This window comes from Diceros bicornis, chromosome 5 (genome assembly GCF_020826845.1).
Source record: "Diceros bicornis minor isolate mBicDic1 chromosome 5, mDicBic1.mat.cur, whole genome shotgun sequence".
NCBI classification, from domain to species: domain Eukaryota; kingdom Metazoa; phylum Chordata; class Mammalia; order Perissodactyla; family Rhinocerotidae; genus Diceros; species Diceros bicornis.
The window spans coordinates 87,637,360-87,661,841 of record NC_080744.1 but is presented as its reverse complement, the minus strand read 5'-3'; the positions used below and the strand labels follow the sequence as shown (position 1 = coordinate 87,661,841).

General features: G+C 44.9%; 1 long non-coding RNA gene across 1 annotated transcript; it reads left to right on the top strand.

The window, feature by feature from the left end:
- The first annotated feature begins 208 nt into the window (after positions 1-208).
- LOC131406413 (uncharacterized) lies at positions 209-22,880 on the top strand. Its single transcript, XR_009220137.1, has 3 exons — positions 209-389; positions 22,302-22,437; positions 22,608-22,880. It is a non-coding gene; the product is annotated as an uncharacterized LOC131406413 (long non-coding RNA).
- The last annotated feature ends 1,602 nt before the right edge of the window (positions 22,881-24,482 follow it).

The following is a 24,482-nucleotide window of genomic DNA, read 5'->3' as shown; positions in this document are numbered from 1 at the left end:
CGGGGCCGACTCCCCAGCGCGCCGTCTTACATATTAACCGGCGCAGCTGCGCGCTCTGCCGCGCGGAGTCCGCACGGAGACGCCGGGTTTGCATTTCTGCCCATTTCGTGGCTGCGCTTGTTTTCTTAGCGCATACCTGGGGGTGGGGCCGCGGGTCAGGGTGCGGGTGCTGTGCACTTGGAGATCAGAAGGGCTTGGGAAATGTAATTTAAAAATCTTCTCAAAGGTTGCAAAGGAGACCCCACAGCTGCGCTGGAAGTGCTGGGATGAGACGCGGCTGGCACTGTTTCCCCCGAGGGCCGGGACCCAGCAGTGAGCTCCCCGCGGAGGGGGTCCAGACACGACTCGGAGGGGATCGGCCCTCGGGGCCTGTGCGTTTCTGCGAGGCGGTAGGCTGGGGAGAGGGATGGTCGAGTTCAAAAGGCTCGCCGAGGAAGGGGTGGGAGGCCCGGGGGCGGGGCGGGGAGGGCAGGGAGTCTCCCGGAACGAGAGCAGGTGGGAGATCGCCTTTAGCAACCGAATACCCAGGGGACCCCGAAAGCCGGCACCTCAGAGCCGCGCGGACTCCTCGGCCTTGGGACGACCACCTAGCCGAAGCCACGGGCGCTTCTAAATGATTAGACATTTTGCATGCGTTCACACCAGTTTTAGCACTTTAATTATCTGGCTGAAAAATAATCATGAAAGAAAAAATCTATAATTAAAATTTTTAAAATGGATTTGTGAAATGATATGCGAATCTACATACAACTGAAAATAGCCCTTAAGCGGGTCATGCGCTGTGGAAAACGCTTGGTCTGCGTGTGGACTGGTGGGTCCTCTGCAGCAGCCCCCAAACGCCTGGGGTCCATGGCCTGCAAGGGGAACCAAGAGACTAGAGGTCTAAAAAATCAGGCCCCTCCCCCTACTGATTTTAGCGATGGAAATCCCTGAGATTCCCAGTCCCAATCTTCAGTCCGGCTTCCGCCCTGATTTTGAACTCTCAGATCCAAATGCTCTGGGCTACATGGATGTCTTGTAGACAAAACTCAACATTTCTAGACTGAATTCTTCTCCATCTGAATTAGAATCCTAGAAGTTATTCGGGATTCCTCCTCCTTCCTCAGCGGTGCCTCTCCCTGTCTCACTGGTCACCACTTTTGGCCAACTTTATTTCCTAAAGCATTTCTGTAACCCTCCATCCCCACCCTCTCTGTCCCTTCACTCTCATGACCTGGGTCAGGCCCCGGGTGGCCGTTATCAGGGACTATTGAAACCACTTGCACATAGTGACCTTTCTGAAGTGCCCATTTGTCATACCTCTCCTGTGCTTAACACCCCCCGCTATGAAAAGATGCTCAACATCAGTAGTCATTAGGGAAATGCAAATCAAAATCACAATGAGATACCACTAGTACCTATTAGAATGGCTAAAATAAAAATAGTGACAACACCAAACTCGGGTGAAGATGTTGGAAAAGCTGAATCACTCACACCATGCTGATGGGAATGTAAAGTGGTCCAGGTGCTCTGGAAAATACTTTGACAGTTTCTTAAAAAACCCAACATGCAACTACCATAGAACCCAGGAATTGCACTCCTGAGCATTTACCCTAGAGAAATAAAAACTTACGTTCACACAGAAACCTATACACACATGTTCATGGCAGCTTTATTCGTAATAGCCAAAAACTGTCCTTCAACGATCCAGATGCCCTTTGATAGGTGAATGGTTAATCAAACTGTGATACATCTATACCGTGGAATGCCACGCAGCCATAAGGAGCCAACCTTTGAAACTTGTAAACAAATTGGATGAATCTCCAGGAAATTACGCTGAGTGTAAAAAGCCAATCCAAGAAGGTATGTATGAATGATATTCCATTTATATAACATTCTTGAAATAATGACACTTTGTAAATAGAGGACAGATTAGTGGTTGTCGGAGGTTTGGGATGGGGAGCAGGGTGGGAGGGAGGTGGGTGTGGTTATAAAAGCAGCATGAGGGATCCTTGTGGTGTTGGGACTGTTGAGTAGTTTGTGGTGGTGAATACAGGAACCTACAGAGGTGATAAAATTGTAACTCAGACACACATACACACACACACACAGAAGTAAAACTGAGAAATCTGAATAAGATGGGGGTGGATCATACTAGTGTTAATATCCTGGTTGTGGTGTTGTACTAGAGTTTTGCAAAGTGGGGGAACTGTGTAAAGTGTACAAGAGATTTCTCTGTATTATGTCTTACAACTGCTTGTGAATCTACAATTATCTCAATTTTTTAAAAGTTTGTTAATTTATTTCTATTTAAACATTTTTTTATTGTGGCAAAATATACATAACATAAATCTATCATCTTAACTCTTTTTAAGTGTACAGTTCTCTTACGTTAAGTACATTCCCATTGTTGTGCAACCATCAAGTCACCACTGTCCATCTCCAGAACTTTGTCATCTTCCTCAACTCAAACTCTGTATTCATTCAATACTAACTTCCCATTCTCCTTTCTCCCTATGAAATTTTTTTTAACCTGAAAAAAACCAAACCCTCCTGAGCATCTCATGGCCCCTAGGGCAAGGTCTCTCAGTGTCTTCAGCTGTCCTTGCTCTGGCAAGGACACTCCTGAGACCCTGCCTTGCCTTATCGAATACTTGGGGCCCTTGTTGACATTATCACCTTGTTGTGATACTCAAGTTCTCTCCACATTACAGATTCAGTTTCAGCACCCCTTCCAAGGCCCTGGAAGGGTCCTAGCAATGTGCTCATATGGTGATAAGTTTTTGTCAATTAATGATAATAAAATATTTTAACAGCAATCAGGAGTCACCTCGGACATTTTCCTCCTTGTCCTCCTGCTGCCTCCGCCTTGCCCAAAGTTGTCAACTACTTCGACAGTTTGCATCTGTTGAGTTTTCTTTTCAGATTTGCCCAGCTTGGAATTTTCTTTCAAGAGTTTACGAGTCATGAGGATGTCTGCTCATTATGAAGCTGTTCAAGCTTTGCAACATGGGACGTGTCAAGGGCTTTAAAATATATATATATTTTTTCTTTCTTTTTTTTTTTTGTGAGGAGGATTAGCCCTGAGCTAACATCCAATGCCAATCCTCCTCTTTTTTGCTGAGGAAGATTGGCCCTGGGCTAACATCTGTGCCCATCTTCCTCCACTTTATATGGGACACTGCCACAGCATAGCTTGATAAATGGTGCATGAGTTTGCGCCTGGGATCCGAACCTGCGAACCCCGGGCCACTGAAGCAGAGCTCCAGAACTTAACTGCTATGCCGCAGGGCTGACCCCCAAAATATATTTTTGAAGACTTGGAAGAGGAGTCTGGACATACATGAGAGGCATAAAGTGTATTCAAAAAGTTAAGAAACCTTGAACATGCATTTTTCTTGGAATTTGGAAAGATGTTTTGGAGCATTTCAATAAAAGAAGTGAGGAATTACAGACTCCTAATTTCGATGTAGATAAAAGTGAACCTATTTTGTCATCTTTAAATTTGTTCATTAAAGAATCGAGAGCAAGGAGCCAGCGGGTGGCGTAGCAGTTGAGTTCTCATGCTCTGCCTCGGCTGCCCAGAGTTTGCCGGTTCAGATCCCGGTGTGGACCTACGCATCGCTCATCAAGCCATGCTGAGGTGGTGTCCTACGTAGAGAAACTGGAAGGATGTACAACTATGACATACAACTATCTGCTGGGGCTTTGGGGAGAAAAAAGGAAAAAAGGAGGAAGATTGGCAATAGATATTAGCTCAGGGCCAATCTTCCTCAAAAAAAAAAAAGACTGTTTAAAAAAAAAGAATAGAGAGCAAATTCTGTTAAACTTGGACTATGAACACAATGTGATAAAAATTAATGGTGAAATCAATAGAAATCATTTTGACATTAAAAACTTGTAAAAATATTTTTTTTAGATATGGCAAAGGCAGAAATTCATCAAGAAAAATTTCTTTTTTTTTTGTGAGGAAGATCAGCCCTGAGCTAACATTCATGCCAATCCTCCTCTCTTTGCTGAGGAAGACTGGTCCTGGGCTAATATCCGTGCTCATCTTCCTCCACTTTATATGGGATGCCACCACAACATGGCGCCACAAACATGGCCTGACAAGCAGTGCATTGGTGCGTGCCCGGGATCCGAACCCGGGCCGCCAGTAGCAGAGTGCTCACACTTAACCGCTAAGCCACAGGGTCGGCCCCTATTCTATTTCTGATAGAAATGATGACTAAGCCCTTGGATTTTTTTAATAATCCAGTTAATTAAGAGGAGTGAATCATATGAACACATTGGGAAAAGATTTGAGTTTCTTGCTAATTTGCCTCAAAATACTGACATCAACAACATAATTTAAACTTATAAAACCTACTGTAGTGAGGAAATCAACAACGAAATAGTTAATGAGTTGCATCAATTCAAAGAATTTGAAAACTATAGGATTGGTCACTACATAAGAAAACTTGAAATACCTGAAATCTCACCTCTCATATATAAACCTTGAGAGGTTTTCTCAGTTTTGACAACAATCTTAAAAATTTACATGACCAAACCAGAAATTAGTTGGGAAGTGGACAGAATTCTTTCTAAACTGTTAAGAATAAAAATAAAATTTCTACCAACCACGTCAGAGGAAGGATTGCATTATCTATTTTCTCTGTAGGAGATATTCCGTGTCATAGGCAGAGGCAAAGAGAGAGCGCATGGGACAAATATGTGGGGATAAAAGCGCTGTAGAGGTGGATTGGGCAGTTAATTCAGGAAAAGATTATGTTATTTTTCCAGATAGTGTAATGTTTGTGGTAGTTGATCAGCTTTTTAAAATTTGCAATTTGTTGAGTTTTTTCTTAGTGGAAGTCAATATTCACTTTTTGCACCTAATTTTGTATTCATAACTTTGTAATCTAAAGGAGGGCCCCCAAATTACATTCATGTCAGGGCCTATAAGATCTAGAGCTCCCCGTGCCCCGCTTCTGCACTCACCTCTCTTAGCTGCTTAATTCCCAGGCATGTTCTAAGACTCCTGTCTAATATCGCCCCTCCCAATAGATTAAAAAACAAAAGCCCTTTGTTTATATTTTTATCTTCCCTACCAGAAACAACATCAGATAATCGACAAGCAGGTGTCCCTGGGAGCCTGGCTGCCTAGGTTCAAATTTTAGCAACCTGGCCTGGTATCCTTGTGACCTCAGGCAAGATACTCACGCTCTCTACGCCTCAGTGATTTCTTCTGCAAAACGGAGAGAAGAATAGTACATACTTCCAAGTATCCTTGTGAAGATTAAATGACTTTATGTGCATTAAGTGCTTAAAAGGTGCCTGGCATGTGTCTCCAGCACCTAGCAAGGTGTCTGGAAGAAAGCCTAGCATACAGTAGGTACTCAATAAAGGTTGGGTTAATTTGAGTGTGTGGCCTAGTTGCAAAGAGTAGGGCACGTGCTTAATGGGATATCGTCTTCAGAGGTAAGTGAATTTATCTCTGGTCCTGTTTTTTTTTTTACATAAAATAGTGGACTTCAAACTGAGATCCTTCATAGTTCTAAAATCTTATGACTTAGTAGATATAAAATAATATGTAATTTTATTACTTACTAGAGTGACCATAGAAGCTCAATAATTTTAGTTCTCTAGACAATTCCTGGATTTTTGCTCTTGACTCTGATTCTTCAAATATTTTCTGTAAGCAAGCAGGATATAAATAGTAACAACATCCCAACTCTAGTCTTTGTGATTACAAGTTCATAGTAATCTTATTATTAACATTAGTCAGTCTTTAATATCCTTATTTTCCTCCCCTTTAGAACTATCCACAGTAACTTGTATTTTTATACATCTCTAGATTTGGGAGGTATGCACATGTGATGGTTAATTTTGTGTGTCAACTTGGCTAGGTTACCGTGCCCAGTTTTGTCAAACTCTAGATATTGCTGTGAAGGTATTTTTTAGGTCTGATTAACACTTACAATCAGATGACTTTAAGTAAAGTAGATTATCTTCCTTAATGTGGGTGGGCCTCATCCAATCAGTTGAAGGTCTTAAGAGCAAAGACCGAGGTGTCTCGAAGAAGCAGGAACTCTGCCTCAAGACTGAAACTTAGAAACTGCCTGAGTTTCCAGCCTGCTGCCCTGCCCAACACATTTTGGACTTGCCAACCCCCACAATCATGTGAGCCAATTTCTTAAAATAAATCTCTCTCTCTATATTCTGTTTCTCTGGAGAACCCTGACTAATACAGCACTCAGACAGGTCAACTAAAGACATATGAGAAATATGCATTCCTTCTTTCTCCTAGTCAGGAATAACTTACTGAGATAAGCATGTATATGGCACCGCGAAGGGCATTAGACACGGTTTGTAAAATATCACAGGAAGAGTGATGGACTCATGGTGTGGTTCCCTGAAAATGCCCAGTAGCAGCTTACTAAGCAACAACGTAGTGAGTATTATAGGAGCTCAGAGACACACCGCAGGTTTGGTTAGACAAAGGCCCCTTTTCTGAGAACGCCAGAGTCTAAGCTCTAATGGCTAGAAGATGAAAAGTTTAGCAGAATGCAGAATATTTCAAAAGTGAGAACTTTCTTTTACTCCTGGATACTTTATGGCGCCAATCATAAAGTCCAATGGTTTTAAACCTCTTTAGTCTGAAATGCTTTGATGGGGTAAGAAGACCTTGGGACTGCTTGGAGATGGAGGGTGGGGCTGGAGGCATGGGAGCCTGAAGAGTCAGGAGGAGAGAACATGTACGCAGGTCAGAAAGATCTGGTTTTCAGTGTTGGCTCTGGCATTCGCTAAGTGACCATGGGCAAGTCATACAATTTCCCTGAACTCTCATCTTCGTGTTAGTCAAGTGGAGAGAATCTTTCCTTGAAGGGTCGGCGTGAGGACTCAATAAGGTGACGCATAGAGAACACCATGAACAGGGCCTGAGTCACATGGTGGGAGGGCTGCAAATGTCAGTGAGCATTTCTACGTCTTTCATCCTCATGCATCTGTCCTTAACTTAAAGACAGCACGAAGCTGACCTACCATTGGTAAAACAAAACACAAGACACACTCACTGTTTCCAAGCTGCTGATGACACCTTTCCAGGAACAAACAAACAGCCACCTCTCACAGACACTGCACCGCACACTTTGAGAGCCCACTCCTACAGTGGCCCCGGTGTGGGGCAGCCTTTTTCTCTCCCTTTACCTCAGATCCCTTGGTGTTGGATGTTGCGCCGTCACCCAGGAGAGCTGCCACAGGCTTATCGGAGTCAGAGCGTTACAGTTCATGAGCTAGAGAGCAAGGTCTTGGGAATCAGAGAGATTAACTTGTATCCTGGTGTTTGAGCTGTGTCTCAGTCTCAGTCTCCCTACTGTAAATCAGACATAGCTTGTTGAAACTGTTGGAGTTGATATTTACAAAATGGAAGCTGTTTTTACTCTCATCATCAGGCCGGAATTACAAAGGAACCACAAAGAGGACTCGCTGCTGGGATCAGCATAATTTGTTCAGGAATCTAGTTTCTTCTTTCCCAAACCCCGTCTGGCATCAGAATCAGGTGGAGGAGGTCTTGTTAAAAATACAGATTCCCAGGACTCCCTCCAGAGCTACTGAAACAGAATCTCACATGTATGTGGGTATGTGTTTTTAAAAAAGCTACACAGCTCAAACGGATATTCATACACCTGCATTCATAGTACCATTATGCACAATAGGCAAAAGGTGGAAACAATCAGTGTCCATGGATGGATGCATGGGTAAACATATACATACAATAGAATATTCTTCAGCCTTAAAAAGGAAGGAGAGTCTGACACAGGCTACAACATGGATGAACCTTGAGGACACTATGCTAAATGAAATAAGCCCATCACCAAAGGACAGATACTGTATGACTCCACTTATGTGAGGTCCTAGAGCAGTCAAACTCACAGAGACAGAAAGCAGAAGGGTGGTTGGCAGGGGCTGGGGGAGGGGAGAATGGGGAGTTAGTGTTTAATGGGTGCAGAGTTTCAGTTTGGGATGATGAAAAAGTTCTGGAGATGGATGGTGGCGACGGTTGCACAAAAATGTGACTGCACTTAATGCCACTGAACTGTACACTTACAAATGGTTAAAATGGATATAGACAATAATATTGTATTATATCATCAAACTTGCTAAGAGACTAGAATTTAGTTAACCAAAAGAAAGGTTAAGGGCTGGCCCTGTGGCAGAGTGGTTAAATTTGGTGTGCTCCACTTTAGCAGACCGGGTTCACGGGTTTGGATCCCAGGTGAGGACCCACACCACTCATCAGCCATGCTGTGGTGGCGACCCACATACAAAATCGATTGGCACGGATGTTAGTTCAGGGCTAATCTTCCTCAAGCAAAAAAAAAAAAAAAAAGAAAGAAAGAAAGATTAACGAAGCAACATGACAGAGGTGCTAATTATTGATATAAAGGCAATCATATTACTATATATAAATATATCAAATTAACATGTTGTACACCTTATTTTTATATGGTATTATATGTCAAATATATTTCAATAAAAAATAAATAAAAATAAAAAATGGTTAAAATGATACATGTTATGTTTGTGTATTTTACCGCAATTAAAGAAAAGCTGCACGGGCTTTTCTAGCACGATGAGTCTGGGAACTCAGCATTGAGATTACTCCTCCATTGCAAATGCTTGTTTTCTCTTCTTTTACCCCTAGCTTATCCTGCACCTTCCCTCCCTGCACTCACATCTCAAGGCATCCATTTAGACAGGGATGTGGCAAGAACTGGGAAGGACCCAGCGTTCCCTGAAGGACCATACGGTAGCAGTGCTGGGATTTCATCCCAATTGTAACACCCTCCCTCTCCTGTCAGTGTCACCTTGGGGTTTAAGGACAGCCGTGCTTGCGTGCATGAATGCCAGACCTGCTTAGGTTTCTGAGACCACACTCCTCTGTCAGTCACAATGTGGCTCAGCCTTCCCTCGTCACTGGGCTGCCACCTCTGACATCAAGCAGCCAGGACAACCAGCCCCAGGGCACTCATTCTCACCTCCCTGGAGGGCTGGGGAAATGAGCCTGCAGCCTTCATCCTGGGACACAAAGTAAGGCGGCCGTGGGAGTTGGAAGGTCAAGAAGGAAGAGAAGGGCCGATTCCCAGGGCCCTGCTGCTCTCCCAGCAGCCATCTGCTGCTCCTGGGGTCAGAGCCACACTTTCCTGCCGGCTTCCTACTTCTCCCAACTAGTAATGTTGCCCTTGAATCAGATAGTGGTTAAATACCTGTAAATAATTAATCATTCTCTTGAATTGGTGTTCTCTGCCTGCTTATACCTTTTTCGTTGCTTTTGCTTGTCTTTTTCTCTTTTAATTCAAAAGTGGTATTAATAATTTATGAGCTGGTACGTGGTCACATATACCCGTGCTCACATGTGTAGGGGGGTGGCCCCGCCTTCCCTCTGCAAGTCAAAATCGATACCGGGGAAGTTAGAGTCTCCGACACCAGGCTGTCGCTTTCCTGCTCTTTTTGGAACAGAAATGAGGGTCGAGTCTATGTATAGAGGTTTGGCCTGGATCAAGCTCAAGAGCTTTTTATTCTGTTCAACAACTTTGACAGGCTCTGGGTCCCAACAGACTTTAAATAGAGCAATACTACATTCTGTGACAAAGAGCACCAAGGGAGAGAAATTAAGAAATGGAAAATGGAATGCTACTTTTTATTCAGCCAGGACTTCAAAAGAGGGGGAGCAGGGGAATCAAATGAGTTGGTTCCAGGAGGCAGACTTGCTGGAGGAGAAGGCCCTGGAACATTTGGAGACCTCATTACAGAAGTAGGTGGCCCTCAGGAAGCAAAGCAGGACTGGACCAGACATGGGGATGTCCGGTGAATATTTTAGGCAGGCTGCTAAAGGATATCCTAAGCAAAATAGGAGAGGAACTGCGCGTATAGAATGCCCCCGTTTACAAAATGTCTGCGGGGGACAGGTGAAAAAATGATGACTGGGACTTCTATGAGAAGGGAGATGGGGATGGGGACTGGGTAGGTGGGACATTCACTTTTACCGCATATGTTTCAGAATCTTAAAAATTTGTGCCATTTGCATGTATTACTTTTCTAGGAAAATCAGGAAACAGACAAAACCATGAATGCACAGATTGGGGGCAGATTAAAAGAGGCTTATTTGTGGTGAACAAAAAGAAACCAGAAATGCATAGATTGAGAGAAGATTTTTTTCCTGGTTTGTAAATATTTTTATAAGTCTTATAAAGATGTAAGACGGTTAAATTAGGCTGCACCATATAAAATGACTATATTTGTAGGTCAAAAATGGTAGGCTATTGGCAATTTCACATGGTTTCTCAACCTTGGCACTATTGACCTTTTGATAATTCTTTGTTGTGTTGTGGGTGGCTGTCCTGTGTGTTGTAGGGTGTTTAGGAGCATCTCTGGCCTGCACTCACTAGATGCCAGCAGCTCCTCCCCAGTGGTGACAGTCTTGTATGTTTTCTATGTCTCCAGCAGGACTGGCAACATAATTTGTGGGACTCAGTGCAAAATAAAAATGTGTGGCCATTTGCACAAAAATTATTAAGAAATTCAAGACAGTGACAGCAGAGCATTAAATCAAGTGTGGGGCTGGGGCCCTTCTAAGCAGTACCCCAATTGACTGTGCAACTTACACGCCCACGAAGCTGACCCTGGTCTCCAGACATTGTTAAATGTGAGAACCACTGGTTTGATCTAATACATTTACGTCTGCGTATACACATGCTTGGAGTCATAGAGAGAGCCCATCTTTTTTTTTGAAAGAATAAAATTTCATGAAGTCTTGAGAAATGCTGTAGTGGAACAGCAAGTACCAGAAGGTTTGGGTGGCAGCCAAATCTGGCCCATCACCTGTTTCTGTAAATAAAGCTTTATTGGAACACAGCCACGCTCATTTGTTTACATATCCTCTGTGGCTGCTTTCCTGCTACAACAGCAGAGTTGAGAAATTGCAACAGAGACCATATGGCACAGAAAGCCTAAAAGATTTGTTGTTTGGCCCTTTACAGGAAAAGTTTGTTGACCCTGTTCTAGATGATTTCAACCTGTGGTGGTGGTGGTGGTGGAACAGGTGGAATTAGCTAGAAGCCGTTTGGGTGTGTGATTCGTTAGCCCCTATCGTCCACACAAGCTAGAACGGTTAGGTACTTGTTGGGGAGGCAGTAGAAAACTGCTCTGGCTTATTTAAGCAAAGGAGAATTGACAGGAAGGATATTGGGGGTACTCACAGAATCACCCAGTGGCTTAAATAATGCATTAGGTAGTGTGTGGAGTACACAAGAAGTAATGCATTTGTTTCTTCTGGTGTTCAGCTTCCTAGCTCAGTTGGTAATCAGAGTGCACGTGAAAGAAAATTCTGGAAGGAATTTTTGGTGGGAGCTATTTGAGTGGTAAAGAGAGGTATAGACTGAGCAAAGGTAGGGTCTAGGTTAGTTTTTTTTTGTGTGTGTGTGAGGAAGATTGGCCCTGAGCTAACATCTGTTGCCAATCCTCCTCTTTTTGCTGAAGAAGACTGGCCCTGGGCTAACATCCATGCCCATCCTCCTCCACTTTATATGGGACGCCACCACAGCATGGCTTGATGAGTGGTGTGTAGGTCCGCATCTGGGATCTAAAGCCGAGAACCCTGGGCCATGGCAGCAGGGCAGGCAAACTTAACCACTACACCACCAGGCTGGCCCCTAGGTTAGTTGTTATTTTATCCAAACAGGTTCATTTCATTCCTGATATTCTTTTTCATTTCAGTTACTTTCTTTTTTTCATTAAAAAAATATATTACATTTCTTGGGAGAGGTGTTTGGCGAAAGCAGTTGAAAGAAAGGAGGTCTGATGGAAACTCAAGTAGTTTTGCATGAGTAATAATAATTATTATGATGAGAGGTTTCCTGCCTGAGCCTTCTTGGTGGGTTGTATTTGCAAATTAAACACACTGTAAAATATTCAGCCCCTTGCCACATCTCGGTGGATTTGCATAATCCCCCCGCACAGGCTCTGGGGTGAGCTGTTCCCTAATTAATTATTAAATTCCCATCTGTACAGTGCGCACAGGATAATGAAATTCCAGCAGGCCCCAAGAAAAGCCGCGCACCGCCTTCTGGAGAAGGCTCCTGGCTTTCCCGGGCTTGGGTCCTTCTTCCAGCCAAGGGTCCCTTCCCGCGTCTATCCTCCAAGGATTAATTGTAGATTTGGCCGGTGACTGAAGCAGTTCCGACCTTCCTATAACCCAGGATTCCACGGTTCTGGTCTCAGTCCCATACCACCCACAGCTTGGCCACCGAGGAATTGCCATATGGCTTTATAAGGACATTCTCAAACCCATCCTAGGCTTGCTGATGGACAGCCCCTAAGGTTCATTGCTATTCCCTTATTACTTCATTTTTGGGTGCATTTTTGTGGCAAAAGGTCAGTTTTATTCTCTAGTCATTCAGGAGGGGTTTGAAAGCAGTGACACCCTCCCTGCAGCTCTGTGAACAACCAGCCCAGAGAACATGCAGAAGGGCAGATGGGTGGGCATCTTATTGAAGAGACAGAGTTGCCATGGCAGACAACACTGATGGCTGGGTCTAGCCGGGCCCCCCAAAGTGGGCTCACTCACCTCAAACTGAGGTTCTGAGACATTTCATTGTGGCCCCCGAAGGCTGCTCTTGTTTGGAAGCTATGTCTCTGAGTAGTTTTTGCGTTTACAAACCAGCCGTCCCTAGTCAGTGTTGTCCTCAGACATGGAGAAGAGAATTTTTCATAAAATGACTGATATTTGAGATTTCTTGGTGTCATGTGGTCCAGTGCTTCTCGAACTTTCCTGTGCACACGAATCACCTGGCGATTTTGTTAACACGCCCATTCTGATTCAGTGAGTCTAGGGTGGGGCCTGACTGAGATCCAACATTCCTGGGAAACTCCCAGAGGATGCTGATGCTGCTGGTCCATGGACCACACATTGAGGCTGGGAGACAAGAGCATACTTGTAGATAGAGAAGACATCAGACTTACAAATGAAGGGGAAGATCCAACATGCTAAGCTCATGTGTACTTTTTTTTAGCTTTTTAATTAAAGGCATGATTAGCAGGGATTGGAGCGAAGCCAGCATTAAACTTTGTTCTTCTTATGATCATTTTTTCATTTCAACTAAGCCTGTGTTAAAATTTAGAAGTGGATCCAGCACTGCTCTTTGGGTCTGAGCCTATTGTTGACCTGATGTAATCCTGAACTCTGCTTTTTTACCAGCGGGTTGTGACTTTTAGGAAGGTTTGTAATCTCTCTGACCTCTTTCTCCATCTGTAAAACGGGGATAACGATAGCACCCACAAAGCTTAGACAGCTGGTTTCACTGGGTGTGGACTCTGTAATAGCTTTGACTTGGGTTCAAATCCCAGCTTTGCTACTTGAGTGTGTTTCTCCATCTCTGGGCCTTGTTCTCCTCGTCTATAGCATAGGACCAAGCTAGGACCTATCTTAGAGGGTTGTTCCAAGGATTCGATGAGGAATAGGGCCAGCTGCATGGCAGGTGCTCAGTAATGGTCAGAGTAGCAGAGGTTTATCAGCCGGTGGAAACCCAGCCTTTTAGCTGGTCTAAGATGGAGACGCCTGCAAAGGGGCAGGGAGGAGAGACAGAGTTGAAGGTTTGGGAGGTCATTTGTTCTTCCATTTCATGTTTGTGAAATGTTCACTCTTGTGCAAATGCTGTGTGAGGTTCCGTGTGGCACCTGGAGAACAATCTGAAAGAGATCCTGTAAAAAAGTAGTAGAAAGCCTGATGGAAGCAAAGTAAATGCCAAATCAGACAGAAATTAAAAAATGGTCTCCTTCTGGGAGGCTGACTGATCTGAATGGCTCATTGATTGATCAAAATCATGAGGTTATCCTATTGTGAGTTGTGAGGATAAAGGAGCCGTGGGAGAGCAAGAAGTTGAGTTGGAGCAGGCAGCCTTGTTGCTGAAGGCCACCATTTCTGTTTGTCTCCTCAGAAATTCCAGTCCTCCAAGAGAGGAGGCCATCAAAGTGATGCAGGCAGTAAGCTAGGAAATGCGATGTTTCACCCCATTCTCTACATGGCAAGATGGCGCCATGTGGAGTGGGCAGGGGGTCTTAGAGCTGAATTGGATTAGTTTGGCTTGGTTGATCCAATGTCCAGGAAGTGGCCCTGCATCAGAGGTTGCAAACTGGTGGCCTGTAGGTCACGGTCAGCTTGCAGATGTATTTGATTGGCCCTCAGTGTTTTTTTTAAATGTTTGGATCAGCTGCCAACATTAAAAATCTTGGAGATTTTATATTAAAGTCCAGATTTCCAACTGCAGAAATAAAATTAGTAATTCTGGGCCTGTGTTCCTGTGTGTGGTAGCAATCTGTTGACTCTGAATATAGGCTGGGCCCTCAGGTAGACACATCTTCTCAGATGGGTCCCAGTCTCCACCAGGCCCGCTTCAGCCATTCTCAGTCCCTGCCTGGCCTCTGTAGGCATTTGAATTTGTGATTGTGTTGTATTTTTTTGCCCATAGTTTATCATTCAATCATCTGTTCGAAGGCAGGAAAGCTATGTTCTGGATTTTTGCCCTCTCAATATCTTCATTTCCTTAAAGCCTTGTTACCTTTAGCCACCGAACAACACAAGGGACACCAGACTCGGAATCAGAAGATCTGAGTACTTCTAGGTGTTCCCATTTACCAGCACTGAACTTTGGGCAAACACTTAATCTTTCCAAGCCAGCTTCTTTATTTGTAAAATGGTGGCTCATAATTGTACCAATGAAGTAGGCAGTAAACGAAAGGCCTTTGTGAACTCTAAAGGGTGGTAGACATACAGAGAACCACTGGAGGGGAGGGTGGCAATGTGAGGTCTCCAGACTGGTGAGGGAGATAGAACTGATGGAGACAATTATGTACAATCATGAGTGCTATTGTACGGAGATGTTTGGGGAGGCAGAGGCTTGGTTCAGCCTCCAGGTGGAAGGCAGTCAGACAGGGCTTCATAGAGGAGATGTTCAGCTAAATCTTGAAGGAATACTTGGCTTTGCCAAATATTTTGCCAGTGTATTGCTTCTCCTCACTGCACTGGATTTGCCAAGAAGATCAGATAATAAAAGATTCTAATAATTGAAATGCATAGGCTTCTAAGAGGGTCTGTTAGAAAGTGATTCTAGAGCCATAGATTGCCTACTGGCTGTGAGGGAAAGAGGGCTCTGACCAGATCTCTGGACACCCTCAAATGTCCTCGTGGAAGGTGACCAGCTGACGCTGGCCTGGGAAGTTGAAACTGACTGATGTTTTCCCCACCAACCCTCCTTCGTTGTTGGTGAGAGAGGAAAATGAGGATTTGGGAAAGAGGATTTTTATGAGAATCCTTGGGTAGTCGGTTAGTGGGGGAGTCAAGACAGAGTTAAAACAGGATTCTGGCCCTTTCCATCTGGAACCATCACTGTGCATTGATGACTGGAGAAAATAATGTAATCTGATTGTTCCATTGGGTCATTTCTGGGAATATGAAGATATTTTTCCAAAACTGGAAGTCTGTGTGCATTGGGAGAGTATCTCAATGCTTGGTCCTGCATCCTCCCTTCCTTGGCCTCCCCGTCCCTGGCCCCCTGTTCTGTCCACAGCAGATGCTAGTTTCCCCTGAAACTCGACTTAATTAGATGTGACCCAGTTTTTTCCACATTGAACTCTGTTAGGGTTGAAGATGCATTTGGCTGCACAAGAAAACCTCAGCCTGCTTCTTCTCACTGCATTGCATTTGGCAAATGTCTTCTGCAGAAGGAATGCTGAGAATTTCCCTTTTCATCATGTCAGATCATCTGGCTTGGGCTGGCCCTTCCCCAAGAGCCCACAGCTGGAGCAGGGCGGGGCCCAGGCGGATTGCTGAGCTGGGAGCTGTGGCCTTTCCTTGGCTTGAAGGCCACAGTGGAGCAGGGCTGACCAAGGCCAGAGCATCCCACGGGGTGGGGGAAGGCGCCCAGCCTGACGCACAAGTGGAAGGAGAGAGGGGCCAGGGAGATCTTGGCCTGTGCCTCTGAGCTAAGCTTTAATCCTGAGGTTATGACCTGTGAACTCCCCCACAGCGCCTCACTGCGTACTTGACTAGGAGATCTCCAAGATAAAGAAGTCATTTCTGCTGAGGTGGATCCAGGTTTTGGGTGGCCTGAAGTTCATACGGTTTTTGAGAAAACAAAACTACAAACACAGAATTAAGTACAGGGCTTTGTAAGGGTCTGTTGCAAGGGAGGGGCCTTGACACCTAAGCTGTGTCAATGTCATGGTGAATCTGTTCCTTCAATTTCCATTCTAAGAGGCAGGAAATGCAGACCTGAAGGCTGGGAAGACATTTTGGATTGACTTTGGTTGTTAATTCATGAACCTGCCGTGGCTGGGCTGCCCGATGGTCAGCGGAGCCCTGACAGGAGGGAGGGAGTGGGCATGAGGACCAGAGGGCCTGGTGCATGTAGGGACATCTGTGGGAAGTAGTACACACTGGGGAAAGTTAGGGGGACCAGTCCAAAGTCAGCAGACAAGGTTAACAAAAATATCAAGTGCAGAGTAGCAGGATGTAATTCAGAGAGGCCAAAGTTTTGTTTGCTAGATTTTGCACAATAGTTTAGAGGTTGAGAGTTATTGTTTCAGAGCCTCACAGATCTGGGTTTAAACATAGGCCGAATTGCCTCTATTTGCCCCAGTGGCTAGATCATTTCCTCAGCTGCAGATACTGACTTCTAGAAGACCAATTGCCTTTGGAAGCAGACAGCTTCCAACCCTGAGTCTGTCGCTTCCCAGCTTTGAGCCTCACATTTCTTCATCTGTAAGACTCATAACATACACGTTTTTGAAAAGTTGTGACAATCAAAATAATTGATACACGTAAAGTCCTATTACTATAATTTTAACTCAATTCTTTAGAAACCAGACTAAGTAGATACAAATTAGTAAGTATATACCACTTGCATGGCTTGATCAAATAGACGTAGACAGAACCCCATAAACAGGGGCAGTGCAAACTTCTCAGGCCCACATGGAACACTTCCATAAACTGACCACATTCTAGGTCTCGAAGTCTCAAGTCCTGAGGGCATATATTGTACAGACTCCATTCCTTGCAACTGCCCTTGTATTCACGGGATAAACCCAAGCAACGTTGCTAAACTCATTTATTGATCTAGACAGTCAATACCCACAGTTCTTGAAAACTTAATGTCAAGTGAAAACATTAAGCTGCAGAATATAAATACAATGTGATACCAATGATGTAAAATTTAAAACACACAATATTTGTTTTTTTATGGATAAATATCTTAGATTAGTAAAAGCATAGAGGCGTGGAAATAAGGATTTACCCAACTGTCAGTGAGTGTTTCAGAAGTTACTTAAACTATATCAGAAATGTTGTGTTTAAAAAATAAAAAGCTCTGAAATAAATGTGGCAAATCTCTATATGCTAAATCTAGCCTGTGTTTACCCAGAGGACTGTCATATCCCTTACTTCATATTCATTTATGCTCGAGATTACCAGAATTAAAAAGAAGAGGGCTTAGTGTCAGGCACCTAATTGATGTCAGCAAATGTTAACTTTTGTCTGGACCAGGTTTTAAGAGAGCATTCAATGACTAATGTGGGTGAAAGTTCCTAGGGCAGGTGCCCAGGATGAGTTTGCACCCTCCTTCCCTGTCTTTGTGTTCTGCTCCAGTCTCTCACCTGAGGGGTGTATACCACGGGGCCAGGCTGACTTCCTGGGTTGGGACAGCACAGCACAATGTGCTCCGGATGGTTTGCTCCCCCACAATCTGGAAGGCTCCATGGATACTGGAAACATCAGAGAGGAGCAACAACCTCAGAGGCTGGGGAAACTGGGCATGGGTCCACGGCTGATCCTCAGGTCCCCGCCTCCAACAGCACAGCAAGACACTCCGCTGCCCAACCCTGCGTGTTACCCCTGCCTGGCGGGTCAGGGAGAAACGGACACTTCTAGCTGCCTCCTTCCTCCATTCTCTTGCTGTATTACTCATTAATACCCACCCTGATCTCCCCTTAGGAAGGGGACTTTCTTACCTTTTTAGGATAATTAGCAAACCTATTATAAAATAAAAGCATGGCTTGGTTTCCATGGTGATTTGCATGTTCTGTCTCATGATGCTTTCTAAGGAGCCTATCTTAATCTTCATCAGCCCTACCACGGTTAGTCTCTGCCATATCTCATTATGGGGAAAGTTTCCTTAAGAAAATATTGTATTTCTTAATGCTCTTTTCACCAGGGCAAAAATTCCAATGCCTAGCATGGTGACTATAGTTAACGATATTGTATTGTACACTTGCAATTTGCTGAGAGAGCAGACCTTAAATGTTCTCACCACACATGCACATACACACAATGGTACTTACGTGAGATGATGGATGTATTAACTGATTTTATTGGGGTAATCATTTCACAATACGTACATACACCAAATCATCACATTGTACACTTTAAGTTTATAACATTTTATTTGTCAATTGTATCTCCATAAAGCTGGGAAAAAATAAAATTTGCATTTTGGAAACAAAGACTTCTTGGGTTCAAACTCATTAATTTGCCTCTAATGCAGCCTGTAATCGAGAGTAACTTGTTTCTAATCCTCAGTTCATTATCATCAAGAGATATTAAACACTTAGCATACGTGCTGCTAAGCAGATTAAAGACACTTAGGATGTGCGTCTGTGTGGCTACTCCATGGATCTGTGCAGCCAAACCTCCAAGACTATGTTCAGAGACCTGTATGAAATGCATGAGGGATTTCAGTCTCCTCAAATGGAGAATTTGCAGATGGGGAAGCACCGAGAAATATCAGGTTGGTGGGAACAAATCATTTTGAGTCAGACCCAGTGGGGAGACATGCAGTGTGGGCAACCTCTTAATGAATATATACTTGCACCATCCTGTACATTATTTACCCAGCTGCACCTATTACTATTTCAATAATTTAAGGCAATTTGTTACAGGGGTAACTTGGCTGATTGCAATCAATAAGCAAGAAGCCTAGAATCCAATCTAAACTGCATGAGGGCCTGACAGGTCTTCCCAGGGCAGAACAATGCCTCTTCCTTAACTCTTTCTGCCCCCAGGACATCTCAAGAGTAATCTTAAGAAATGTCTGTTGAAGAGTCCTTGTTGTGGTCTCATCCAGCACTGAAATGCATTTGGCAGGTTCCCTTCGCTGTTGCTACTCAAAGTGTGGTCCATGGGTTGGATGCTTCAGTTTCAGCATCAGCATCAGCATCATCTGGACCTTGTTAGAAATGTAAATTCTCAGGCTCCACCCCAGACCTACTGAATCAGAATCTCTGGGCTGGGGTCCAGTAAGCTGTGTTCTAACACGCCTTCCAGATGATTCTGATGCATATTCAAGTTTGAGAATCACTGGAGTAGGGCAAGACCAAGTTTTAAGATAATAACAGAAAGTGTAAGTAAGGTCCAGTTTTAATATCCATCAAGTCTGCTTTATTGCGGGTCACAAGATTATGAGTTGCAAAGTATGCATGCTCTTGATCCCTGTACCCAGCAACCCCACCCGCTCCCCGTGTGTCCCTCCAGCATCATCTCCTCCATGGTATGCTGCATCCCTCTGGCTTAGCTCCACAGCTCCTCCAAACATAGCGCTCACTTTCACACCCTGTGGGGAGAGTTCTGTTTTTGCACATATTGCAACTGCTAGAATTTACAGAAGTGACATTTATTATAAAACATGTATTTAATTTTATTGTGTCTCCCAAACAACCAACTATGACATTCCTTCCAACCCTCAAACAAATCTAGGAATAGAATTAGTCCAGCAAGTAGTTTTTGAGAGCAACATTTCTTGATTAGTCTCTGCTCTCTTGTGACAGAGGAGTGGCTCTCACTTTAATAACTGAATTGAATTAATAGTCAGTGTTTCATCTATAGTTATTTAGTATTTATAGCCACACTTCCCATACAACAAGACAAGCCTCAGTGCACTTAAAAATTATATATATATATTTACCAATTTAATTTTTACCCATACAATTTACCCATTTAAAGTATACAATTCAGGGGCCGGCCCAGTGGCATAGTGGTTAAGTCTGGCATGCTCCGCTTCAGTGGCCCGGGGTTCACGGGTTTGGATCCTGGGCATGAACCTACACCACTTGTTAGCCATGCTATGGCAGCAATGCACATACAAAATAGAGGAAGACAGGCACAGATGTTAGCTCAGGGCTAGTCTTCCTCAAGCAAAAAAACCAGGAAGATTGGCAACAGATGTTAGCTCACCAAAAAAAAAAAGTATACAATTCAATGATTTTTAGTATATTCCCCAAATTGTGCAACCATCACCACAATCAATTTTAGAACATTTTCATCACCCCCAAAGCAAACCCTGGACCCTTTAGTCATCAGTCCCCAGTACTCCACTCCCCCTTCGGGTAACCATGAATTCAATTTCTGTCTGTGAATTTATCTATTCTAGACATTTCAATTATTTCATGTCAATGGACTTATACAATATATGGTCTTCTGTAACTGGCTTATTTTGCTTAGCATAGTGTTCATCCAGGTTGTAGCATGAATCAGTGCTTCATTCCGTTTTACAGCCGAATCTCAGCCCATTTTACCTCCCCACTCCCTCATCATCACCTTGTCACTTTTTAAGTTGAATTTTAGTTCCAGACGGTGTGTGTGCATATATTTATTTTTTTAAACAAGCATTATTTACAATTAGTTCAGCAGCATCATATTCTCTCCTTCTCCCCTCCTCCCCTTCTCCTTCTGCCCCCACCCCATCCCCAATGGTGGGACTAGACTCTTAAACTGAGTGGTTGTGGAGCAGTTTGAATGTTATTGCCAGGCTCTGAGTTAAGGAACCAGGACTTATCACGTAATTTTCTTAAACCCTCTCCCTTAGACGCCATGGTGGCCTTGCCTACAGCACAGATTGTACCACACAAGACAGTGATCAGTGACTTTCAGTTGCCACCATCACAAAGAGATGTTTTCCTTTCCTCCCCAAGAGAGAAGAGTTTGCATATCATCAGAACGATGTAGGTCTACAGCTCTCCTAGGCAGGGATTGAGAAGGGGATAGTACACTAGAAGATGTATCCTTGGAGGCATCTGCCATGCACTTTACTAGCTTTCCTCACTTGTGGCTGGCTTCTCTAACTTTACGGAAGAGTTTCCTGATGCAGGGGCCTGTTCAATACTCCTGCGCTCTGACCCAGACCTAGCACTGCGCCGGCCCAACGATGTAAGCACAAGAATGGTTTGGGATCTGAGGCGAGGTGCTGAAGAGACCACAGCTACGTCGTCGAGTTGAACGCTCTCATTTCACAGGTGGGGACTCTGAGGCTTAAAGATGTGCAGTGGCTTGTCTATGCCACAGGGAGTGTTGGCAGGGCTGGGGTCGGGGGCACATTCTATTGATGGATGGTTTTCCCACTCCCCACTGCATAGGAAATCTGGAACGTGTTGCAGAGAGCGATTCTTTCCTTTCAAAAGCCTTTCTTATTCTTATTCTGCAACAAGGGTGTTTCCCAAATGGAAACTCTGGGGGATATTTCATTGTTTGTGTTCCCTTCTGGAATATAAGATGTCATCATATTTCTGCTCTGCAGTCTCTAAGATTCTTTCTGGTTCCAGCTCAGACTCCCCCCACCCCCAAGCTTCAGATTCATGTCCAACTGCTTTCTTGACATTGTTACACAGATGTCTCAAATTTAAAATGTCCAACACAAGACTTTCTTTGTTCCCTTCTCGAAAACAGATCCTCACTGCACTCAGCCTTTTCCATCTTATAAATGGCATCACCCTTCCCCTTGCTGCTCAAGTGAAAAATCGCAGTCATCCCTGATGCCTTTCTTTCTCTCATCTTCCATTCATTGGTGGGCCCCAGAGGTACACCTGAAATCCATTCCCAGCCTGCCGTCTCCAGAGCCACCGCAGTCTCACACTGTTCCTCAGTTGCTGGATCTACAACGATATCTCTTAACTGAGCTTCCTGCTACTACTGTTGTCCCCCAACAATCCACTCTTTCTCTAACTGCCTGGCAGCTCGCTCCAAATATAAACCAGAGAATGTCACTTTCTAGCCTAAAAGCCCTTCATGACTTCTAGAATGAAGTCTAGAAGTCCTAGGTTGTCCCTAGAATGAGATGCAGCCTGCTCTCGGCTTTAAGGCACTTCCCAGTCTTTTCCACCATCCACCACCTCTCAGGAGAACAAGCGCTCTTTGGGCTGGGACTCTTCTGTCCTCTCCACCACTGAGCCCGTGTGCCCGGCACATCGTAGGAGCTTAGTAACTGTTGATTGACTAATTGATTGGTTCCACTCCTGCCTAGGCCTCCATGCCGCTCTGTCTGACCACTTGACCCCAGACCTGTTGCTGCCCTTGGGATTCCAGTGCTTTGAGCAAAAGCTGACAGCAGTGTGGTGATTCTTGTGATGAATGTGCTCATTTGAAAATATCAATTCAAGGTATGTGTGTTATGATACCTTATGAGAAAATAGCACACGGTAGTTTGGAATTTGTTGGGAAGGCTGGGTTCTTCCCCTACACCCCTTCCCTCATGTTCATCTAGAAGCTAAGCTGTCTTCTGAGCTGGGGCCTCTGGAGTTTGAGGACCACATCCTGCTGTTTTTTCTAGAGGTCAGCCTGAGAATCTCGAAGACTTCCTCCTGCAGATTACTTCCAGGTGAAACGACCCTCTGGGAATGAAGAACGGTCTTCACAGCAAGGAGCCGCTAACATTTCTGCGTTTGAGAAGAAGAGCAAGCATTAAACCATAAAATGTTCCTGGCTAAGGAAACAGAAGAAAAAGGCCTGCGCTAGCAGCATTCCCCGCGCTCATAAATACCAAGCCGTGTTCCTAGGTGACCAGAGAAAACACGTGGGGACAGGAGAAGATTTCTGGGGGCATACCGGGCTCGCTGGGGCGTCTGGAAGGGGCTTGCACCATTTTCTCTTCCCCCTAAAGGGCAGGCTCCCCTGCTGCAAGCTTTCGGGCACCTTGCTTTAATCTAGCAACCTGAACTGCCCCGCAGGTTCTTGTCCACGGGGGTCTGTGTGTGCGCGAGACTGGCTGGATTCTGAGGTCAGTTTGAGGGCCATGTTAGGAGTAAGGAAAACATTACCACTGAGGCAGAAACTCTCCTTCGGATCCTGAGTCAGAAGGGATGTTCTGAATGCTGCTTAGATCCTGGGGACTCAGCGGGAGTAAAACCCGGAGCTCACAATCCTAGTAAGCGAGACTGACCTGGAAGTGAAGGACTACAAGGCCTAAACGATGCTGTGTTAGAGGAAAGTTTGAGTTACAGGGGACACAGAAGATGGAATGAGCAACACTGAGGGGTGGGAAAGGAGGCAGGGCGGCCCAGAGAGGGGCCTGGAGGTGTGGATCGTCTTGGGGCACTGTAGGCAGATCTGTCTGGCTGGAGCATTGGGGTTGGAAGCAGAGTTTACCCGAGAAGGTCAGTGGAGACAGATCAGGTTGGGTCTGCATTTTAGAGAAGCCCACTCTGCCTACCGGCTGAAAGCAGAGTTGAGGGGAAATGGGGGATCAACTGGAAAGCTGTCGTTCTAGCCCAGCCAGGCTGCAGTGGGGACAGAGGGGAGCGGGTGCGGGGAGATAGCAAGCATTTAGCATCAGCTGGCTCTGGCGGTGGCAGTTGGTGGTGGGAGGAGGTGAGAAGTATTTTCCTGAATGCAGCTTGAGTGCAGGGGTGGGTCACTAGACTGAGGTAGGGGATGTGGTTGGATGATCATGTTTGGGGGAAGATACTGAGTTCCGTTTTGTACATATTGAGTTTGAGGCGTCTGCAGGGCATCTGAGAATGCCCTGAAGGTAGGGAGCTCCAGTTTGGGGCTCAAAGACATCGTCACATCAGGGACAGGTTCAGACCTGGGGAATGTCAGCTTCAGAGGGGAAGGGGGATCCACAGTGGATGAGATTGCCCAGGGAGACTGCAGATAAACGGACACCCAGCCTGATTAGTTCACGGCATTTGCATTTACAATTTCTCACATCCAGTGTCCTGGAGACGCTGAGAGAGGCAAGTAATTTGTAATGAGGTGTAATGAGGTGAAAAACTGTTTCACTGGAGGGTCAGCTGCTGGACCTGCTTGGACACCTTGCTGTGATGCTTTAGGCTGCCTGGGTAAGCAGGGCCATCGTATCTTGGTAGAAGGGCAGGGGTTTGAATTCCGTTTATGTAGGATCATAGCGGGTGTTTGTGAGGTGAATGAATACGTAAGCTAGGGCCGGCCCCGTGGCTTAGCGGTTAAGTGCGCACGCTCCGCTGCTGGCGGCCCAGTTCGGATCAGGGGCGCGCACCCACGCACCGCTTCTCCGGCCATGCTGAGGCCGGGTCCCACATACAGCAACTAGAAGGATGTGCAGCTATGACATACAACTATCTACTGGGGCTTTGGAGGGAAAAATAAATAAATAAAGTTAAAAAAAAACTATATAAGCTAGCAGGTCATGATGGCTAAGTCTTGGGCCTGGGGGATTCAGATCATT